The sequence below is a fragment of the Pinus tabuliformis genome, chromosome 3_2, assembly GCF_031772625.1.
Source record: "Pinus tabuliformis cultivar Carrire ecotype Pingquan chromosome 3_2, CPIR1, whole genome shotgun sequence".
NCBI classification, from domain to species: domain Eukaryota; kingdom Viridiplantae; phylum Streptophyta; class Pinopsida; order Pinales; family Pinaceae; genus Pinus; species Pinus tabuliformis.
Genome location: NC_142302.1, coordinates 779,998,922 through 780,009,986, shown reverse-complemented (window position 1 = coordinate 780,009,986; position 11,065 = coordinate 779,998,922).

The following is an 11,065-nucleotide window of genomic DNA, read 5'->3' as shown; positions in this document are numbered from 1 at the left end:
AACTATTGGTGGAAGATGCTTTACACACCTATACTGTCCCCATATCTTGGGAAATCTTCAGAAATATGTCTAGGGATGATAACATCAGAACTTTGGCTGAGAACATCAGCCCATTTAGCAGTGATGAGGGGGATAAAACTGAAGAAATTGAGAAGAACAATGATGAGGGAGCACAAGACATTCAAGAAGAGGGAAAAATAGAGGCAGAACAAGAGGAAAAAGAAGAATTTGACAAGACTACTGAGCCTAAGACAAAAAAGGAGACAATAGCAAAAACAGAGAAGGGAAAAAGCACAAAGATTGGAAAGAAAAAGGCCAAGAAAGCCCAAAAGAAGACTGCCACAGCCAAGGCAGGCACCGAGCAAGAGAAAGAAAAGACACACCCTGAGATATCAGTGACACACGCAGAAACAGGGGGCATAGAGATTTCTATAGGAAGTGAAGGAAAAGAACAGCAGAAAGAGAAATCCCCTGAAATGTTGGCAAGGGCAGAAGTAGCAAGGAGGCCCTCCAATAGACAAGGGAACAACCAAGAAATAATAGAAAGAGGAAGAGCTACAAGTTGAGGTTGAGATTCTAAAGAAAATGCTGCAAGAAAAGGAGTCTTAGGCAGCAGAAGAAGTACAGGTTTTAAAATAGCAGTGGCAAGAAAAAGAAACCCAAATGGCCTGCATGACCACCTGGGCAGTAGAAGCCTTATAGTCTAGGCAACTTACTAAATCCTATGCATTATATCTTAAATACCAATGGTTTCAATTTCAAATTAACACATTGGCCCAAAGGGGCACCACTCCATTTCAGAATTACAATCATTTTATGCAATTGTGTGACAGTAGCTCAGCTAAAGATAAGGCCAAGTTAGCAGAATTATATTTACACAACTTGGCGCTTCCTCACATGAATCTATGGGACCCAAACACTGCATTAGGAGATCTGCAACTCATGGCCATGGATTCTTGGTTAAGCCATGAGGAAAAGAGGGCAGTAGAGATTCAGAAGATTATGGCCAGGGAGCTAAGTGAGCCACTCATGATCAGGGCAGAACCAGAAGATCCCTCAACTCTTATATATTCCCATCAGTACCTTGCAGACAACCCTCACATTGCACCCGACTACGTTGAAAGGTAAGCTCAGGCCATTGCCCACTTTGAAGACATGGAAAGTTTGTTTGGTGATAATTGCATTCATGCTTGCACAAGGAGATGGAACACATTGTCCCATAGTCTGAAAATAAGAGAGTACCACTCCTCAACCAGAATGAGGGAGGCTATGAGAAGAGTACCCCTATACAAACAATCAATATAGAACTTGAAAACTAATTGGATTGGCCTTAAGTTCAGCCCTCCACTACTACTAGGGCTGTTAGAAGGGGCCAAGGAAGAAGAGGAACAAAGACAATGGGAGGAAGTAGACAGAAATGTAGGTTTTAATGATAGAGAAGAGGACATCACCTTAGAGGCATGGGATGTCAGAGAGGCAGTCAAAGCAATCAAAGATGATGAACTGGATTAGTTGCTTAGAGGATGAGCAACACATTCAGCAGGGGGGTGATGATGAGCCCCAGAAATGGGTAACTATATGGGCTCATTTTGCCTATTATTCTCATTTAATCCACAATTCTCCATAGTTTTATGCATGCTTTTGAATATATTTATGTTAATTGAGTGAATGGGAATAGTCACTTGACCACAAAGTCTAATACGTGCTTATTACAGATTTTTGGACATTTTTGGTCCAAGATTGGGCATTTATGAGCAGATTGGTAGCCAAATTTGAAGAAACAAGGCTGAGGATTTATAGGAGGGGTGTCTCCTGCACCAAATGACCCCTTCCTTAAGTTCTCAACCATTAGCTTGGACTTCAATAGCCCACCAAAGTTGATTTCTAGCGGCAGCCGAGCAAGTCTACTGAAGTGGCTAATTAACTACAATTTTGGGTAGCCAAGCTCCTAAAGTTAAGGAGGACTATTGGGAGTCCTCATTTTCATAACTAGGAAGGCTTCAAGACTTATGAGTTTAGTCATTTGATAGTCTATTTTTCGCACATTAGTGCAGCCCTGTATCAACACATTTTCGAGCTTCTTCTTGCAGACAGTTTTTGTGATGTAACTAATATTTTTTTGATTAATGAAGATGAACCCAGCTTTGCACCAGCTCTAAGCTTTCTTAGGAGGCTGTAGCTCTTGGTTTTGGGCCCAACCCAAGTTCCCAGTACCTCCTTTGTGTACTTTTATGTGCTTTTCTTGCATTCATAGAATAATTTCTGTTATTTAGGTTAAAATCTTGCTTTGTTACTTAGGTTGTTTTTTATGATTAAGATAGTTGTTCATGCTTCAGGTTGATTTGATAGTTTGGTAACAGAAAAGATCCAAAAAAATGCTACCAAGTAGTCCTTGATCTCATTTCTCCCTCCTTGGGACCATGAAATGAGACCAATGCACACTTGCTGCCACAAAAAACACTGTTTTTTCCTTCCAATGCAATTGGTAGTGTTAGATTTTGAGCTGGAAAAGTTGATATCAGTTGTGTTTTCATGCTTAGATCTATTCTTTCTTGGTTTCCATAGCCTTCTTACATGATTTCCTATCTATAAAATTTTTTTCATCACATTTCTACTTTTTAAGGCAGATTAGGTCAAAATAGACAAATCTCTGTTTTTTTAGCCTTTATTTGGATCAATTTTGGAAAGTAGTGTGCAGAGCACCTGTAAGACACTCCTACCTATCCTTCCTCCATCATACAACCTGCTCCAGTCCCTCACTCAAGATTTCTTCCCCTCATTCACCGCACATTCCCAATCCATCCCCTTAACATCCTTATCCATCCTTCATTTCCACTTTCCCACCGTTTTTCCATGATCTACCCTCTAAAAACCACTTTCGGCCTGTTCTTGTAGAATTTCCTGTAGATCTCCTGCAGCTTCCTATAGAAGTTAAAGCGATCATTTTTTTTATATTTGAGCATGGTGGAAATCTCCAAAAGGGTGCTAGGGACCCCTTAGGTCCTCTCCACACCTTCCCAACCTCCTGCAAATGCCCACTCCATTTCCTTTTGCCAATAAACCTTTGCACAGTCAAAAATAGTTAAAACACATGTATAATAATTCTCCATAAAATTGCTCAAAAATACAAAAAGATGAGTTTTCCGTATTTTCCCTCAGAATTAGCTTAAAAACATGCATTTTACCTTTGCAATAGTTAATAACATCCATTTCAGTAGCTTACATCTCTTTTCTTACACAAGTAGGGTTAGTCGGTAAAACTAGGGTTTGCTAGGGTTTGCATTTCCTTTCAGCTTTCATCTTCTTTTGGCAAGTAAACTAGCCTCTTTTGAGTTAGCTTTCATCCATCACATTTAGAATCTTCTTCTAAGAAATCATAGAAGTTGGCTTAGGCTCCTAGCAAACTTTTGCCAGCTAATCAAGTGACAGCCTGCTGTAAGAGCTAGTACTTGTGCACATAGCACCGTCGCTTCCAAGTTTGTTATGAACGACCAGGTTGATAAAAGTAAAGTAGGTAGTCCCAAGAGTTGCAATATCATTGCTGCAATACTGGATATCACCACTCACACTCTCAAGAAATAAACACAGAATGCAGAATAAAACTACTTTGCTACAGAGTCACTCTTATTCAGAAAAGAACGTCACACCTGAAAATCATTCTCTTAACAAATGTTGGAATACACAAAATTAACACACCATCAAACTATAATGGGAATTAAATAATTGTCACACTAAAAAAGGGACAGGTGTAAGACATATGTTGTCACACAATACAGAGGTTAGGATTTTGTAATCTCTAAAGCATCGAAAAGTCTAATAATAATGGTAACAAAAATCACATATTAATTATAACTAAGAGGAAATAAATAAAAAATACACAATACTTTCCTAACCAATGAACCCTGCTAAGCAGGAGGGCCCTATCTTCCTAGCAAGGCCTAGTACACTACAAACCACAAAAGCTAGTGAATAGAGAGGTATGGCGCCATGAATTATTGAGATTAAATGATAGATACTGATTTACTGCTCTCCCTCTCTATAATTATCTATTTGTTTCTATATGTCTATCTCTGTGCGTAGAGAGCACACCGCTTTATAATTTCATATTACAATGATAAGATCATAACGAGAATCTGTCGATTCTCATGTGATATAATTTTAGAATGCATATTAAAATTTTATAAGGTTAGGAATATTATGTAGCAAGTTTTCCAAATTACATTATTTATAAATAGGAAACCCTAATTGTATCAACAAAATTTGACACAAAAAAATTGATATCCAACAAGCGCCCAACACAAAAATGTTTCTCATCCTTGAGCCACTCGATCCTCCTTCTATCCGCATGTATTTGGTAACATTTTCCCATATGTATGTTGTCTTCAAGTCATTGGTACACTAGTTTTAGTGGCGGTTACGGAGCCTAGTTGCTCTAGAGATCTTAAAATATCCTAGGAGGGGAGTGCTACATCCCCCCTCTCCATAGCAACATGCTCAGAAGAAGAATCCTTCCAAGCATTATTGCTCCAGGAAAAATTTCTATGTCTGTCATTGACGGTTGTCCCCTTCTTGTTGCTACACCTGCTCATTCCTTCATAGAGTAGTGGCTAGATTTCGATCCTCTATCCTCCTCCATGATTTACTAACTTTAATTGGAATTTTTGCATGTTTTACATCATTGTAATGACATATTAGTTGTAACTTAATTGAAATTTTATTCTTGTATATATTTTCACTTTGATATGATACAATATGATTATGGTTTTGCTTCATATGTTGTAATGTTAGAAATATAACAAATATATATTAAATATTAGACGAAATAATTAAATTTTCATTTTTGAATGTTTTTTTTGTAGAACATGAATCTTCGCGAAGATTGAGTTGATCTTGAGATTGTTCCAGATTATGTTGGGTATGGTTCAAACATTCGAGATAATGATGATGAGTATATGGAGAGGATTGAGGTAGGCAATGAAGATGATGATTATGATGGTGATCATCATGATAGACATGATGATGATGATGATGAGAAATAACTTGGTAGTAGCTGGAGAAATTTATCATAGCTAGAGACATTTATCATATAGATTCCATCATGGATCATTGTTCATAAATCGTTGTGATGTCCCCTTCAATGTTTATTATCATATGTATCAATTTCACCTACATTACCATACTGAGTTGTATCATTTTGACATGTATCATTTTGAAATATATCATTTTTACATATATCATATGGGGATGCATTATGTGTAGCTGGTGATAGACCAACAATTTTTTTATTAATAATATAAAAATATTTGTTATAGTTAAAAAATATATATGTTTATTTCATGCCAATGTTGTGGTGTGGTTTGTAACTATAAGAAACCTGAAAGTGCTATGCTATGGAAATCTCTATGATGTGAATCTAGGCCTACATTATGTGTAGCTAGTCACGACCAACTATTTTGTTTATGAACAATATATATGTAGCTAGTCACCACCAATTATTTTGTTTTTAACAATATAAAAATATCGGCTATAGTCAAAAAAATGTTGTTGGTTTGTATGGATGTCCATTTCTCTAAAAAATATTTATAAATTGTATGCTATAAAATATTTCAAGTGCAATATGACTTAGTTTATAATCATAAAACTTATTTAATAGGCATGATATACTTAACTAATTTAATTGAAATAAAAAGCATTAAATAATAAATGATAGCTATAAAGGAAGCATCATGAGTTCTTAAAATGAAAGTATAATGTGGTGCTAAAATAAAAGTAAAATTAGATCTTAAATTGGTAGTCATACTTAGAGCTATTATTCGCTCTAAATAGAAAGCTACATTGGTTGCTTAACAAGAAGAACATTTAAAGGCTAATTAAGAAGAAAACCCCAACACTAAAAAGAAGCAAACCTTGAACCTAAAAAAGAAATAAACCCATATATCTACTTATTTCATAAAAGTTGGTGCGGCTCAAAGATATTTTAGAGTTCAATGTTGAGACTTTATAATAGATCATTTGAAACGTCATCGATTTAACACAGTCTGTTGGAGTTTTCTAGGAATGGGAGTATATGACCGAGGTTGCGATATCTAATTCAACTTTTTTCATGGGGAACTCATAGAGACCAATTGGATCTTGCACTTATTGAATTACTATGTTGAATCGATGAGCATAGGGGATCTCCTGAAGGAATAGGAATGTTTGACTTGGCATCACTTCCACGTAATCCGATCAGACCATTCGACTCTTTTCGCGTGTCAACTACCCCGATTTCATCGTAGAGGACTGCGAGAGGAGATAATAAATGTGTTTCCAGGCTGGGCGATGTAAAACTCGAATGTGAATGAATATAAAATTTGTATTTTAGTTTGAAATAATAATTTTTGTATTAGATTTAGGTTTTTTGGTGTATTATTAAAATATTATAAATTAAAAATATATATATTTTTAAATTAAAAAATTAATTAATTAAAAATAAATATGAATAATAAATCATGTTCAATATTACTAAAACATATGTAAGAAAATTACAATTTACATGTGTGTTTTTTATTTGGCCAAAAATAATGTTTCAACTATTATTTCACGCTCTAATATTTAATATATATTGAAGGAAATGACTAATAGACTTAATCTTTTGAGAGTTAACTTTTTTTGAAATTTATCTAAAGAATAAAATATTCAGATAAGATCTTTATGAAATTATTATATGTTATTTTCTAAATTTAAATAATAAAAATAAGATAAAATCTTTAATATAAAAGTAAGTTTAAAAGTGATCAATTTTATAATTGAAAACTCAATATCTAGACACACACAAAAGAGGCACATCTATTATTTTCCATTCATAACTAAAACCTTTTATTATCATGATTGTGTTTTAATGTAGGTTCATGCTATCATTCACAGCCATACTAATTTGAAGACTTAATACCGCTTTTTACAAGCTTATTGAAGTCATCATCATGAGAGTGAACCACTCACAATGACAACTATTTTTGAATCCAAAGGAGATCACATGAAAAACCCAACAAAAATCAAGCCTCATGTGTAACTTTATCCATATCTAATTAAAAATTAACACAAATTAATACCTTTTTATATATTTAAATACATATTTTTAGAATTTTATATTAACATATTTATACGACAAATATAATTTAAACACATAAAGTTAAAAACATGCACTCAACACTTCAATGTTTATAAATTTTTAAATTAATATACTCTCCTATACATGTTAAAACTTAACTTAGAACTCTTCCCATTTAGTATCTTCATGCACTCTCTCCCATACATGTTAAAACATAACTGGGAACTCTTCTCAAACAAGACTATGAGTTGGTTGCTTTAGGAGTTTGGAGAATAAGATATGGAACTATTTATTTATGGGTAATTTATATTTTTATTATTTTAAATAACTTTTTAGGTATTTATTTCTCCTCTCATATTTTTCCTTTAAAAATGTGTGAACTTGTCAAAATATATTAGTAAAACACTAACAATTAGTAACAACACACAATTGCTCAAAAATCTTCAGCACATACAATCTAAAAAAATTATCTTGACAAGGGGTGGATGGCACTAAGGCCAGATAGTTTCTTCTAGGCTTCCTACCATAATAGTCTTCCTCCAAAAGTCTTTTTTATTATAAAGTCTAATTGCATCTTTATAACGAAAACTCACACATTTTCCTCAATTAGACTTGCTGATGTATTTAAACTATTTGACGTAATTTAAATTAATGATTATTTAATTTAGGAGAATAATAACATCTTGCCCATGATGTTATATGATGTTATTTTGTGAAGGGATGTTATAATTGAGCATCCCTGTATATACTTATGTAGCAGGTGACGCTAATGTGGCTGGAATTTTATATGAAAATTTGAGAAGTTCATTGAATTTGAAAGGTATGTGTAATTTAACTGGGAGAGTTGTTGCAGTAGTTGTAATTGAACTCGGGACAAGGCTTAAGGAAGAAGATGGCACTGAGCTACCTAAATATTTTCACATTATTTATTTTTTAATAACCATATTACAAATGTGTGTACTGTCTGATATTCTTTTTTTTTTTGCTGAAGCAAGAGTCGAACCTTCTATTTCATTATAACTATAAACAACTTACATAATATACAACATTCCCAAAGGAATTATGGGCCAAAGAAAACCAACCACTTATAGCCCAGGCTTAAACACTGAGCCTCGGTCCCCAAAACAAGAAAACTACCATTACCTCAAAATACAAACCAAGCCGAAACCGTTCGAGCCGGAGACAACAAACAATTTAAAAATTAGAAACGGACCCGATGAGGAATTAGGGACACCACTAAAAGGATTTCGGGTCTGGAAGGGGAACAACGCCATTACCCTTGACTGTCGATCCTCCATGCCAGATCCAACAATGGAGGATAATATTGCAATACCAAGTAGCTCGACGATTAACCACGCGATAGTCATCCTGGACCCACCAACATGCTCGATTGTTCCTGACCATTGATCCATCTTGTATGATCTAATGGCCGAGGTGCATATCACGTGGGCCTAACATTCCGAAGATTAGCACGCGATGAGGGCGGTATTCCTTCACCGTACAATGCCACGTGTTGATTGGTGAGTGGAATCGCTCCCAACTCCGCAAAACCACTTCCCGCGTGAAAGGCTTGCGATGGATGATAAACCACCTCCCGAGTGGTATTGCATCCACAAAAAGGAAGACAAGGGTTTTTAGGCTGCCGGGAAAGCCGAAATTCCGGCCCCACTTACCATCACTTCTCCGCCACTTACCATCACTTCTTCACAATCGCATGTACCCGTGCAGAGTGAAAATCCATCTTTTCAGCCGATTATTCGCAGAACTGTATCTGCTCAGCAACTCTGATCTGAAACTTCTATGTTCATACTATCGAGGGTTGGGGAGGCCAAAAGTGCCCTGAATCCCTAGAATATTCTTGCTTCTGAAAAAACCCTGCATAAAGAATCCAAATCAACTCGACCCTACCTCTGTGTCTTTGTTTCGAAACACCATTATATCCTCATCTGCCTAGTCATGACATTGCGCCTTTAATCTATTCAGAGGCATCTCATGCCAATTCATCGCAACCCTGCTATTGTTATAGAGTACACCTTGATTGGCCAAGATGTCTGCCAATTTGTTTGCGGTCCTTCGCACATGGTTAAAACTCACAGTGTGTAGACCACAAAGATGAAGTTGAATCCTTTGAAAGACATGGAGTAGCCTCCATTGTTTTGAGACTTTTTGGCTCCGTGCTATAGCTAATTCTTTTGGCCGACTTTATAATTAACTCAGAATTAGCTTCTACAATAACATTCTGGAGATTATCCTGCTTCAGGAATTCCAAACATTGCTCCAGAGCCATTAACTCTGCCATATTGTTAGTGTCTCTTCCCAAATGGCAATGAAAAATAAAAAGGAGACTGCCATTTTCATCTCTTAACACACCTCCACAGCCAGCAATACCGGGTTATCTTTGGATGCCCTATCAATGTTGTACTTCAAAAAACCCTAAGGGGGAGGATGCCAATAATTCTTCTTAGTATCCATTTCAAAAACCTTACTATCCAGGCCCTGTGGAATAAGCCCCTGCATACCTAATTTGCGAGGAATCTGTGTTTCAGCTTCTGAAGGTGGATTTTTAGGGAAAGTTCGCACTATGATACTTAGCGTCACCTTAAATGTCTTAAGATTTGCTCAAAAAGGCATGGGAGGAACAATTTTTATTCTTGAAGATTCTGTTGTTCCTTTCTTTCCAGAAAGTCCAAATTATGAAGCTTGGTGTTAAAGCCCAGGCAGAGCTTAGAAGTTCAAAATCAGAGAAGTTGCTTCTCCAATTGATTAGGGTATTGATAATAATTCCTTTGTCACTATCTGTCTATTGGAAGATAGTGGCAAACGTATCCCACAACCAAGAGGTGAAAATGCAATCATTGAGAAGGTGCTCCATTGTTTCTTCTTGGCCTTCATAGAGCTGGCATCTGGAAGGGCCCAGAACACCACTCCTTCAAATGTTATCCCAGGTCAAAATTTTCCTTTGATGAACCAACCACAGGAAGATTTTAATCTTCATCCATCCTTGATGTTTCCATATGTTCTGCCAACCCTGTCTGAATCATTGGAAACCAGCTCAAGGAGTATGTGTTTTTCCTCCTTAAGATTGAAGGTGCCTGCATTGTTGTTGCCCCATCTAAGTTGGTCATGCCCCCCTATCACTAAAATTTTCCTTTGTTCCAATATTCTCAGAAGTGCCTCTACTTTGGCTTTCAATGGGTTGTCTTCTCTGTGAACCAATTCTTCTAGTTCTCCATTTTCCTTCACTGTTGGTTTGATCCCAAAAATATTTTACCTTGAATAACCTTTTGGTATCTGTTTCTTTCTTGAGGTCCAGAAGGTTCTCTCTTAACAGTGTAGGTTCTTGTTGCCATTTGTCCTCCCAAAACAAAGCAAGATCACCCTCTCTAATTTCCTAGAAGCTGTTTTTTTGAACTAATCCTCTATTCCCCCAGGCCTTATTCCAGATGTGTGAGCCCTTTATAATGCCAGACATCCTTATTAGATCATTATCTTGCCAATTGCTAGCATATTTTTCTTTCCAGATTCTAGCCCACTGCGCCTTTGGGTCTTTCACCCAGCACCACCATAATTTCGCCCCTAAAACTTTACTTAGTACTTCCAGATCATCCAGTCCAAGACCCCCATAATTTTTAGGTTTTCAGATCTTCTCCCAAGCTACCAAGGCCCATTTCTTTCTTTCCTCCCCCTTACCCCAAAGAAAGTCTCTTTGAATGGTTCTAAAAAGTTGTAAAACTCCTTTTGGAGCTGGAAGGGCTGATAACATGAAGACGGGGATTGATTGGAGAATAGCTTTTGTAAGCACTAACCGACCAGCCAGGTTTAAAGATCTAAAGGTCCATTTCCTGATTTTATCCTGCATATTATTAATAATCATCAGATCCCGACTGCCCTTGTGAAAATGCTTATCAGTAAGAAAACCCAAATATTTGGAGGGAAGGGCATCCCTTGAAAGCCTAGAATCCTGGAGATATTTTT